The sequence below is a fragment of the Tursiops truncatus genome, chromosome 20 (genome assembly GCF_011762595.2).
Source record: "Tursiops truncatus isolate mTurTru1 chromosome 20, mTurTru1.mat.Y, whole genome shotgun sequence".
Lineage (NCBI taxonomy): Eukaryota > Metazoa > Chordata > Mammalia > Artiodactyla > Delphinidae > Tursiops > Tursiops truncatus.
Window position 1 is genome coordinate 19,367,600 of NC_047053.1, and position 13,307 is coordinate 19,380,906.

Below are 13,307 nucleotides of genomic sequence, written 5' to 3' on the forward strand. Positions count from 1 at the left end.
AACAGGGATCAAGCCCTCACTGGGCTTCAGCTGTTTTTACATCCATTTTTATCTTGACATACAGCAGACCTGCAGATATTACGATGCTTATCTGATAGGGGAGGCACCTGAGAAGCATGGAAGTTAATTCATTTGTTCACGGTTTTGATAGAATTCTGAGCATTAGGAAATGGTGGGTGGGTGTGCCTATGTCAGAATTTCTCCTAAAAGGTGTGAAATGTGGTTGGAGAAACAGAGAAGGTTGGAGAGATTTGTGTGTCTGAACAGGAAATGAAAGAAACATGGCGATTTATTGACTTCCCCATCTCCGAATAAAAGCTAAAGTCCTTTCAATGTCCCACACCCATCACAGTGTAGAATCAGGATATTTCTTCTATTACTTATTTCTCTCTTGTATTGTCTGCCTCCCCAGCTAGCATATGAACTCCTGGAAGATAATGATTTGGGGGCTGCCTAATTCACGCCAGTTTCCTGACATCAAATCCAGCTCCTAACACCTGATGGAGACTCAATCGATATTTGTTGAATGAATGAGTGAACCTTGAAACAAACGACTGTGCTTCTTGGTTTTCTAAAAGTGTCCCTGGGCCCTGTAGTTTTTCAAGTATACAGAGGTATCCAACCTGAAGTGGAAGAATTTCTTTAAAAAGTAATAATGTCAGGCCCATAGTGTCTGACTCCCTCGTTATTATCAGTTTCCCCCTCTCTGTCAGACAGGAGAATTGCGCCACTAACTATAAGCTCTTTGGGGATACAGGACATGTCCTATTGTGCATTAGATCATCAAGGGCTAGCAGAGAGCTTGATACGTCAAAGAGGCTCAAAACTATTTAGAAAAAAAAAAGCATGGCCTCAAAGAAACAGAGCTTCAGGACATATTCATCCTTTTCTTCAAATATACACTGATTTACTGCCTTGTGCTAGGCTCTTGGGTACAGTGTACACACAGCGTTATGGCTCCCACCCTCCCCGGGCTCAGTCTACCTAGTGCTTCTGCACAAATGAGTTTCCAACAGTCACGTATTCTCCGATGTTGCAAGATGGACCCCAGGCCCTGAAAAAAAAAAAGGAAGAAAAGGGGGAAAAAAGGCTGAGCAATTTCACTCCTTGTGCCTCTTGCCAACTTGGACCAGAAACTGCTAGCAATTATGTCGAAGCCATTACTGCAAAGCCAATTTGCTTCAGGAGTTTGTACTCCAGGAACTTGAGTTATACTCCAGAGAGGTCATTCCTTGCTGGAGACACGTTATTGAGGGCAGTGGTGTCCTTTCCAGCCCAGGATGCCCTCAGTCAAGTGTGATAGCAGGAAACAGGGGTCAAAATAGTTAACCTCATGTGATTTTGGTAGGACTCATTGCAAAATCACCCGTATGCACTTAATGTTTCTTCCAGTCGAATCATCTAAATGTATCCATTTTTTTCCTGCAGGTTCTTCTTTTCCCACATGCCTGCCTATTTTTTTCTAGCCCTCAATCCATATACTTTTTGATTTGTTCTCTCTCCTTGATTCCCTCCTCCCCTCCCATCCTCCCCCAGATTCTGTTGGTGATAGTTTTACTGGGGTTTTCAGCACCATTATCCTCACACGAGGTCATCACTCTCTGGAGAAAACCAGAATTTCTCACTTGTCAAGGCTTTTCTTGACTTTTTTCAATTAAGTCACTTTCCCAGGCCTCCATGAACTATGCTCACATCCAGATAATCCCTTTACCCCTCAGCATCCCTGTAGCATCCCATCTGGCCAAGGACCAGCACAGTTTGGGGAGTCATCTCTGGGTTCAGAGACTGTCTCCACCATTTGCTACTGTATATGGACCCATCTATGAAGCGAGGGCAACAATATTTACCAGATTGCGAGGAATAAATTGGAGAAGTATATGAAGTTTCTCTCAGTGTGTGGATTCCAACGTATTAATTCCATTCCCTCTTCCTTCCATCCATCCATCCATCCATCCATTCTCCCCAGTCAACAAACATGTACTGAAGTCCAGCTATAGGCAAAGTTCCATGCACTGTATAAGTTTTGGAACTGGTGTGATCTATCTTGCCAATCTGGAGTACAGTTACAGTCACATGTTTTTGTTGTTGTGAAGTGAACCATTCAAGCCCTTTCTCCTAATCAGCATGAAGTCCAGAATCTTCCTCCCTCTTGATGTTATTTTATTCTCCTCGCCCTCACTCCCCATTCCCACCACCTAGTCGGGAACTCCAGAGCTTTAGCTGTCTGCTGACCACAAGAGGTCACTGCTAAAGAATGGTGTCACGTAGGTCCAGATACTCTCGCCCGCCATGGCTGAGATGATGCCACCCGTGCTGGCTTACATCATTGCCCAGGCTGAAATGGGAACCTGCACTTAGGCCAAGGCTATAGTTCTATTAGTTCACAAGCACACATGCTCAGCTGTTGTTCCTAGGTAGGTACACCTTGTCAGGGGAGTCAGGTGCTAAGAAGCTTCCAGACTCAACCAGCTCCAGCCAGGTCTCCCTGACCAGTCCGCATGGCCCTTTCTTCCAGCCTGGGTGCTTGGTGAGGGCCACCGCCCTACACTCTGCTGTTTTCGCGCATCACACGCCTTGGATCCGGACAACCATCTCCTCCCCATTCCACCCTGTGGGCCTGTGGGATCCCTTTGCAGACAAGTCCATACCTTCCAAGTCCCTGCATGACAAGGAGAGAGGCAGCTTCTGCCAAGGCCCCAGAAGTCCTCCAACAGTACCCACCCCCCAACACACACACTCAAAGTCCTCTTACCAGCTTCCCAAAGGAACATGAGTGCTTCCATCACAGAATGTCTGCTCCATGCTTGCAGCTTGATTCTCTTCACAGAGGAGGGCTGCAAGGTGTTCCCCTACGCACTTGCAGTTGTATATGGCCAGGAGCCCAGTTTTGGTTTTTAAAAATTCAAAACAGCATAAAACAAAGCACTGCCCTTGAGGAGCTTACAATCCAGGGAAGACATCAGTTAACCCCCAGACCACTGGGGCATATGGGACTGCTCTATTCATTTAACCAAATCCCACCCCAGCAGGAATGGCTTAAGGGACACAGAGACATCCTAGGTGCCCAAGAAATGTAAGACAGAGATGGCCACTGAGGCGTATGCAGGGAAAGGCCAACTTGAGAAGCTCAAGATGATTTTAGCTACTTCTACTGTCATCCCCACTCCCACCACTCCACCAAGAGACAGCCCTGAATTCATAGAGTCTCCAGGGGGCGAGGCTCATGAGCCAGACAGGCTGTGGATAGACCTGGAAGAAGGGCCAATTTCTAAATCAGTCTACCCTGCCCATCCTTCACACACTGCTGGTGAGTAAATGGAGAATTTGGGGAGTGAAATGATTGGTGCCAAGGACACTCCCACACACACACCTTCTAGTTAATTCCCTCTGAAACACAAGGCCTGAGGCGCTTCAGCCTTAAACTATGTTCTCTGTCTTTGCTTCCTTTCCAGGGAGCTCCAGCAAGGTGCTGCCATGAGGTCCACACTCCAGATCTGAGAGAATGTGAGAGGGAGGGGTTAGCAGGCTTGGAATAAACAAAGCAGATATGGCTGAGCAACTGTGGAAACAGGAGGAAATTGCTTCCAGCACTTTCGAGTCGTGGCTTGACTCATAATTTAACCTTGAATATAGTTTTCAAAAATCATTAAGTCCGCAAAGCTTTCATCTCTAGCAGTGATTAGGCATGATGCAGTAAGCAAGAAGTTAATACATTTGTGTCAAAGGAGGCATGAAACGCATGAAAAATCGCTTCCTGACCATTTACTGCTTGCTCAGTTACAGGCACTGCTGAGCGCTGGGAGATAACAACGAGCAAACACAGCCTCCCTCCCTCCAAGGAGCTTACAGTCTAACTTCAGGAGGGGACAAGAAAGCAGCACTTACACCTGCAGCATACCAGGAATCCTGCCAGGAACTTTTGCCCCCATTCAGCCTCACACCAACCATGCAATTTTCTCTGTTATATATATCAGTAAACTGAGGCTCAGAGAAGTTGGATAGTTTACCCGAAGTCACGTGGTTAAAATCAGATGATCCAGAATTCAAACCATGGTCGAATTTCAAAATCTGTGCATTGACCACTTTTTCCAAGAGCTAAACAGGCATAGAGGCCATCCCAACCCTTCTGTACTGAGTTCTGTTTTCCTGGTCTGCCAATCTGCATAACAAAATGGTGAATGCAATGTTGTGTGGACCTAAGCTGGTCAGGGTATTCTTCCAAATAACATGTGAAGAGGTGTCTTTTAATTTAAAGTTATATTAAGGCAACCAAAAGGATGGGATGAAAAAGTCAGAACCCTCCCCAGACACACACAAAAAACAGCAAGGAAATAATATGCAAACAATGACACTAGTTATTCTAGTGCAAACCTACAGAGTAGATATAATATCATCCTTATATTACAGATGAGGAAACCAAGGCACAGAAAAGTTAAGGAACTTGCCCAAAGTTGCACAGTTAGTGAGTGGAAAAACCGGAATTTGATTCTAGGTTCCAATATGTTAGAATGGCAGGCAGTATTTCTAATGATGACGGTTAAGATAGGGAGATAGGGAGATGGATGGATGGATGGATGGATGGATGGATGGATGGATGGATAGGTAAATAAATAGATGCAGACATTCCTCAGAGATATTTCAGGTTCCATTCCAGACCACCGCAATAAAGCGAATATCGCACTAAAATTGAGTCACACAATTTTTTTGTTTTCCCAGTGTATATAAAAATTATGTTTACACTTCACTGCAGTCTATTAAATATGCAATAGTATGATGTCAAAAAACAATGTACATACCATAATTTAAAGTATTTTATTGCTAACAATACTAACCACCATCTGACCCTTCAGTGAGTCATAATCTTTTTGCTGGTGGAGGGTTTGAAATATTGTGAGAATTACCAAAATGTGACACAGAGACATGAAGTGAGCATGGAAAAATGGCTCCATTGGAAAAATGGAGCCAAGAGACTTACTCGACACAGGGTTGCCACAAACCTTAAATTTGTAAAAAAACACAATTATCTGTGAAGCACAATAAAGCAAAGGGAAATAAAACAGGGAATGCCTGTTGATAGATAATAGATAGATACATAATAGATAGATAGATAATAGATAGATGATAGAAAAATAGATGGGTGGCTGGATGGACAGGTAGATGGATGGATAAATAGATAGATATGCATATAGATAGATAGACAGATAGGCAGACAGGTATGATCTGAGGTACACAATGACCTCAGGGACTTGGTAAGGAAGGGGAGCCCACGGGCCAGGCGTCCAACAGAGCCCTCAGCCTGCCACTCTGGCAACATGAAGGCTGTACGGTCAAGACTGACCCCAGTCCTTCCCTTCCACCAGGGAGGAAGGTTGGTCATCTCAAATTATTCTTCTTTTATTCACAAACACTTTGCCCTGCTGGCTGCCCTTAGTGATCCTGGAACCCTGATCTCAGTTACCTGGCCAGAGGCAGAGCAAAAAGCAACTCCCAGTGCTGGGCTCTCAACACTTGCTTTCTGAGAAAAAACTTACTGGTGGGACCCCGGTGGGCTGCATGCCTATTGTTTCTTTGTACCTTTCACCACAGAGGTGGGAGGGGTTGGGGAAGAGCAAAACTTCAGTGTTACAGGGTTTTCTTTGTCTCCAAAGGTAAGAGTAGTTTACCCTGAATTGGTTCACTGTAGATGTTCTTACCTGCCTTACTTCCTAACCTGTGGCATCCAATTCTGTACATCCTCAAAATAATGGATCACTGCCCCTTAGTAAAATAGCTGAGACTATATGCAGGGTAACCATACTGAGTATCCAGACCCTGGATACTTTTGAAATGGAAAGAGGGCACTGTTCATAACAACACAGGGACAGTAGGCTTTAAATGAGACTGTCCAAGAAGCATCTGGATGTAAAGTCACCCTACTTACATAGACCCGTCTACATGTCAGACACTGTTCTAAGTGCCACGGATATATTAATCCATTTAATTCTCACAACAGCCCTAAGAAAGAGGAACAATTATTATCTCCATTTTACTGATGAAGAAGCTGAAGTTCAAGGTCACATGGCTAGAAAGTAGACTTTGCTCTTAATCTCTATGCTCTAGTTCCCATTCCCTCCACAGCACCCAGCGATGCCTGTTCCCTGACTCTGGCACTAAGCTTGGTCTCTGCCAGAGGCTTGGGGAAGAAGCTAGAGGTAGAGAAGGAGAAAGAAGAAAGATGGGCAGGGAGGAGAGGAGCATAAGGGTAGACAAAGTCGCAACAGGAAGCCGAGCCACACAGTGTGTCTAGCGCCGACCTCCAGTCACTTCGTGCATGTTTTGTGACGCCCTGGATTGGCATCTGGGGCCCTAGAGGCTTCAAGGTGAATAATGGTCCTTAATCCTCCTGCACCTGCTTTGGGGGATAGCCCTGTGAGCGCCGGAGGTAGGGATAAAACAGGAAGATTTACACATCTCAGCATCTACCTGCCCCGTCCAATTGTCCTCCCATATCTCCCCAAGCAGTGGTTCAGTGAAACCCAAGACGCTTCCCAATTGCCATGGAAATGGCAAGGATGTATCTAATAGGAAGTAGGCACGGAAGAAACTGTTGTAACAGCTTCCTCAGGCAACCCCCGAGCAATGACCCTTTGCATCCAGAGTCAAAGATGTCTCTGGGTAATAGCAAAAGCCCTGAGGTCTTCAACGGCCTCAAATTGGCACCCCTGTTGCTGCACTTTCACCCCAGCTCTGTTCCAAGTCCACTACACAGAGGGAGCCAGTTCCCCTTTTGCGGTTTGATACCTTTTGTGAGATAGTCATTCTGAAATAAGTGGTGAAACTGGACCAGGAACAAGAAAGGAAGTTCCCCCGTGATTATACGAAAACCATCCGTAGCAAACTGACATCGGAGCTTCAGTGCACAGGTCAGGGAGAGAGAGCCCACGGGGGTGCTTACCCACTCATTCTTCCATAGATCTAGCTGGCACCCAGGTAAATCAAGGTAATCCCACTCGTGGAGGGATGGTCTTAGTTACCAGGCAGACTTCATCCCCTTTCTACCCAGACTTATCAACATAAGAGGGAATCAAGGCTCTGAGAACCAGTTTTATGGGGGAATACAGGAAAATCTAGGAGAAAAATGGGGGATCACAGCAAAGAAGATGGGCACAGAGAGACAGCAGAAACGTTGAAAATGACGACATTGAAATGGGAGCAATTCCCCCTCTTTCCTCCTGTCCAGAGGGCGTGAGAAATGCCCAGAGAGCATTAGGTTCTCATTTCCAAGCCTTGGGCCCTAAAAGACATAGTTCAAGGACACTTCTTTCCAAGTTTTTTTAAAGACTAGATGGTTCTCTTCCCGCACTGTGTGCTAATCCCAAACTCCCTCATCATACATCTAAACAGTTTGCCTAACTGTCCAACTCTTAATTAGGTGTGTAATTGGAGAACAGGGGTGATGTGTAAAAAAGCAAATAATCCCCAAACTTCATTTTGTTATAAATTCCAACTCCCTCGTCCAAATGACGAGTACCCAAGCTATATTCTGGAGGTCGGCGCTATGTTCTTCTACAGTCATTTCCTTTCCCATCTCGTTTTCTAATCCAAAGGCTTGAGGGTCAAACACTTGGGATCTTATTTTAAACACCAACTGGAAGAGATCCATTGTCCCTAATAAGCTCAGCAAAGTAGAGGCTTGAGAAAGAAACAAACATGCAGGTAGACACACAAATTATTCTTGCGTAAGATTCCACATTGAATATAGCTCGAGCTGAGAGTTCCATTCTGTCCCTTCATCTGTTTCTGTTATGACAGCAAGAGACAGAGGGATCTGGCTTCTAAACGTGGTAAGAATCCCAAGCTTTTCACTCCAAGGCTGTGGTAGAGACCTTTTGTTTGCTTTGTCGCCACAGAAGCCAACCTGGAAGATCGAAAGCCAACACCGGGTTTCTGGGCTCTCAGTGACCCCTTCAAGGTCATTCTAGGCTCACTAAGAAGGCGCCCCCTCCTGCACAGCTCTTCCTCTGATGTCTGAGGCCCACAGCTGACTGGAATAAACCGGCTTTCGTCTGTTTGTTCCCCGGGGTGCAGTTGAAAAGGTTCATTTGTCTACATCATCACTTGTTATCTTTCCAAAGCTTTTGATACAGAGCATAGAGAGATGGGTATTATCACTTTATAGAGAAGACCAAGGAGGACAGGGGAGAGGGGAATCACTCAGGATCACACAATTGACATAACAGAGCTGTATTTTATTTTATTATTATTTTAATTATATTATTATTTTTTAATTTGGCTGCACCACGCAGTTTGTGGGATCTTAGTTCCCCGACCAGGGACTGAAGCCCTTGGCAGTGAGAGAGCGAGTTCTAACCACTGGACTGCCAGGGAATTCCCAGAGCTATAAGTATTTTAAATGCAAGTTTGACCACCCCCCCCACCACCACCACCTATGCTCTTAAGCAATTCACTTCCAGGTTTTGGGGTCCTGACTGGTGGGTAGGAGAAGGCAGGGAGTGGGGATGGAGAGATGCGAGTGGGTCAGGAGTAAAAATATACTAGAGGAAGGAAGGTCGTTTATTCTGCAATGTTTCCTCGGGTCTTTCTTTTCTTGGCTGAGGGCATGCATTATTTATCCCTCACACACAGAAATTTTGCAGCTGTAATAAAGGTCAGAAGGGGACGAGAGGGCTATCTAAAGCCACAGCTATATTCAGGTGCACCTAGAATGACCTATTGTGTCTAACGGAACCCATTTGGAAACAAAATAAAGAAGTGAGTTTCACTGTTTCTTCTTTCCTTCCTTTATTCTTTCCTTCCGTTTTTTGTTCTATAAGTAAAAAATTGATACTCAAGTTCATACCCCTCCTGGATCCATTCTCCCTTCCTCCCTCCCTGAGCCCATTGCTGTTTTCATGCATAAATTTAGGAAGCTGGAATGAGTTATGTGACCCTAATGCTCTCTGGCGTAAGCTTTCCCGCTCTGACTTTGTAACCCCCTTAGATGTATTAAATTTTCTCTTTTGAAATCCTTAAACCTATTTGCTTTAATTGAAACAATAAATATGTGTTTATCATTTAGAGGGAGTGACTTTGGGGACATCAAGGCATAAAAGCAAACAGATGGGATGTCGCAGCTCCAGAAAAGATGGAGACCCCTGGGCTGGTAACTTGCCGGTTCCATGATGCATTTCTATCAGCCATGAGGATATTCTGTCATTGGTCACTGACCTTTCCATGCTCCTCATATGACAGTCCTGGAGCTGATTTTCAGTCATGTTCAGCCTCTGTGAACCGTCAAGCTGGTCTGTCCACATTAGAGCCAGACGACTTGCTGCTTTCACAAAAGATGTCTGAATATGTAGCTCATTCGTTTTTTCCCCATCACATAAAGGCAACAAACCTGGTTCCATAGAAGAGTTTCAGAAGATTTTTGTTCCACTCTCATTCCCGGAGCCCCACCAAAAAAACAACAAGAAAGATACAATATTGTTCTAATGGCCGACGCAAGAAAACAACCCAAAGCCTCCGAACAACAAATTATTAACTCCATCCACAAAATCCTGTCTAGATGGACATGAGGGAACCTGGTGGGAGACAACACATACTGCCTTATATCTTCCCAGAGTAAGTATCCTTGTCCTGAAGTTAACACCCAGGGAAGCTCTGAGTGGAGGGTCAGTGTCTGGGGTCAGGGTTGTCCACAAGCTACAGGGGAGATGAACAGACACTGGAGAGAATGAATTCCCATCCATGGAAATGAGAGGAGGGAGGGGCCTTAAGAGCAATGATGGCCATACGTATTTCCAGATTTGCAGCTAATGGATAGCTTACAATATAGGGTTACTAAAAAATAAGGTTGCTATTATAGAAGGATGAAGAGAAAGGGGAGAGGGAAAGGGAAGGAGGAGAAGGAAATGAAGAAAGAAGTTTGGGTTCAGGAATAGAGAACAAACATTACTGAAGCACCTTCTTTGTACCAGGCACTGTGCTTGGTAATTTAAATATATGTATTGTTTTATTTCATTCTCGAAATTGTGCCAGGTAGAGATGATTTTCTCTATTTTACATATAATTAAATTGATAGTTGGAGAGGTTAGGTCATTTTAACAAGGTCAAACAACTATCATAGATACTTTCACTCAGGTGTGCTGATGTCAAAGCCCACGCTCCTTTGATGACGTCATCGTCACCAACATCGTTGCCATCACTACCATCAGCACAATCAGCAGCACCATTATGTTTATCTTCATCATCAGTGACACGCATTGAACATTTAAATGTGTCCTCACACCCGGAATATGTCCATTTCTTCATTTAGTTATCACAACAGCTACATTTTGTAGTCTAGTAAACTGGGGCTCGGAAAAAGCTAAATAACATTCCCCACATCACACATCTGGTAGGTGGCAGAGCCCAGATCTATGATCTACTGCTTCCCACCACGTCCAGGCAGACCCAGTGGTCCCACTTGCTGGCTAACACATCACCTTTCCTCTCTTGGACTTGGCTTCATCATCTACCAAATGAGCAGTTTGTGCTGCATGACTTACGGTTCCTTGCCGATCTGATCTGACCAACTAATCTAATTTCAGAGCAGCCGGAGGAGGCAATATTTTTGGTTGGAGTTTTTATTTTTGAAATAACCTGTCTTCTCTCTTCCCAGGAGAGCAGCAATAAATATACAGATGGACAGGGCACAGAAGAACCTACAAATCCTGTAAAATGAAATCACATGGCAAAATGTGGTTATTCTGAGGAAGAGAATAAAACAGTCCCACAGGCAGTTTTCTGAGCCTTTTCACTAAGCTGCCAATCAGAGGTACACCCTGGCGTATTTTCAGAATAGCTGCTCTATTCAACCCAATGATCCAAGCAGACAGTTTGGAGCTCAGCACGGTGGCAACCCATGGCCTGCCTCCAGACGTCCAGGATGGGCCTCCTCCCACCTACATGCACCCCATCAATCACCAAGTCACACTGATTTCACCGCTGGAATAACCAGCAATCACCGTCCGATTTCCAGTGCCTTTACCCAAGGTCTTACTATCTATCTCCTCCCTGGATCAGTGTAGTAACCTCCTAAAGACCACAGTACATACAAGCCACCTTCCTCAATGCTAGTAGAGCAATATTTTTCAAACACAAATCTGATCCTGACACTCTCATATTAACCATCTTAAATAACAAAGTTTTAAAAATACGTTGGCATATATTAAAAGGCCATTTATAGTCTGTCCTATCCTACATGTCCACCTTCACCTATCTCTCAGTCCATTCTCTTATGCTTCAACCACGCTGGATCACTCATGCTTCTCAGACATGGGATGAATTCCCATGTGCTCATGTCTTTTTTCCTCACACCCAGAATGCTCCCTAGCATCTCCCCCACTCCTGGACTCTGCTGCCTGGAGAACTCCTACCCACACTCCAAGACGCAGCTCAGCTGTCTACTTGACTAGGATATAGCCACTTCATTGTGGTTTCTCAGTTAGAGTTAATCACTCCTGTGGCTCTAAAACTCTGGCATTAAAGAAACAACTTTAGATAGTTGGTTTTGTGTTTACTGCCTTTATTGGACTGAAGGCTTCCCAGGGAAAAGGAAGATGCCTAAATCCTGAGCAGATGGCACAACTTGTAGAGTGTGTCAATACCTGTTTTAAGACTAGACTATGCTGGTGGCTTTGCTAGGTGAATTCATAAATACCTGAATGATTTATGCAAATAAATTAAGTCAGAAGCTAAGGAGCATCCATCCCAGAATATTCGAGAAAAGCGTTTGATAAGGTCATTTTGCAACAGTTTATGAAGTCTATTCAAGAAACACACATTAGATGTTATTTGGCTACAGGTTGCCCTAAAAGTATGCAGAAAACAGAAGAATTATGTGACAGACACCTTCTCCAAAAGTTACTGATGGTCTGGTAGGTAGGGAAATCAATATTCACAGCCATGAAATAATCAAAAAAGAATTCAACATAATACAAATTAAATTATAGGATTAATAAAATCCAAATCAAAACTCCAAAGGGATTTTTTTTTTAATCTTGACAGAATGAAGTTCATTTGGAAGATCAAAAACAGACAAGAGCAATCTCAAACAAAATCCCAGCAGGTTTTTGTGTAGCAATTGGTAATCTGATACTAACATGTATATGAAAGGGGAAAGGACCTAGTGCCTTCTCTAAGGCAATCTTAAGAGAAGAACAAAGCTAGAGGGCTTACATTACCAGGTAGTAGGACCTATTTGGAAGTTTTAATAATTAGGATATTGCGGTATTTGTACAAGGTGTATTTGCACAAATTGATGAATGGAACAAAATAGAGAGATCACAAACAGCTCTGCACTTATAGGGTTGCCTGATTTATGACAGGCAAAGGATCACATTGCCTGCCCATTTCGTGTCTGTCTTCTTTTATTCAACTTTACGCTTGTGGGTTTCATCCATATTGTTGAATACGGTATGCAATTATTCATGCTTATTGCTCTGCAGTATTCCTTTGTGCGGTGTTCATCTCTGATGCAGTGGAGAAAAGATAGTCATTTTAATAAATTGTTCTGGGCCAACTGGATATCCATATGGAAAAATGTATTTTGTTCCCCCCTACCTCATATGACACACAAAAGTCAATTTCAGGTGGACTGCAGATCTAAATGTGAGGGTTAAAACCATTAAGATTTTATAAGAAAACATGTTTGTGATATTTGAGAAGGCAAAGATTTCTTAAACATGTTATAAAAAGTGCTAACCATAAAAGAAAAAGGGAATGTACTAGATAATATCAAAATTTTAGTGATATCACCAAAGTTCACGATTAAGAGTGAAAAGGCAACCTAGAGAGTATGAGATGATATTTGCCATATATGTACATGACATTGAACATGAATCCCAAATAGCTGAAGAACTCCTGCAAATCAGTTTTTTAAAAAAGCAACCCAATAAAAAGAAGGCAAAAGAGTGGAAGAGACAATTAACTAGAAGGGATATTCAAATGACCAGTAAAGCTACAAAAATATGTTCAGCCTCATAAATCATCATGAAAATGGAAATTTATACCTCAACACCACTCACACCAGAATGGCTAAGTAAGTAAGATTGAAAATACTATGTGTTGACAAGAGTATGGTTAACTGGAACTCTGATACATTCTGGTAGGATTGTAAATTACTACAGCCATTCTGCAAAACTATTTGCTAGTATCTACAAAAACCCAACATACGCTCACTTTATAACCCAGTAATTCCACTCCCAGGAATAGACAAAACAGAACTGCATACATATGTATGTGCACCAATGAACTGTAAGCATATGTTCACACATGGTACTAGA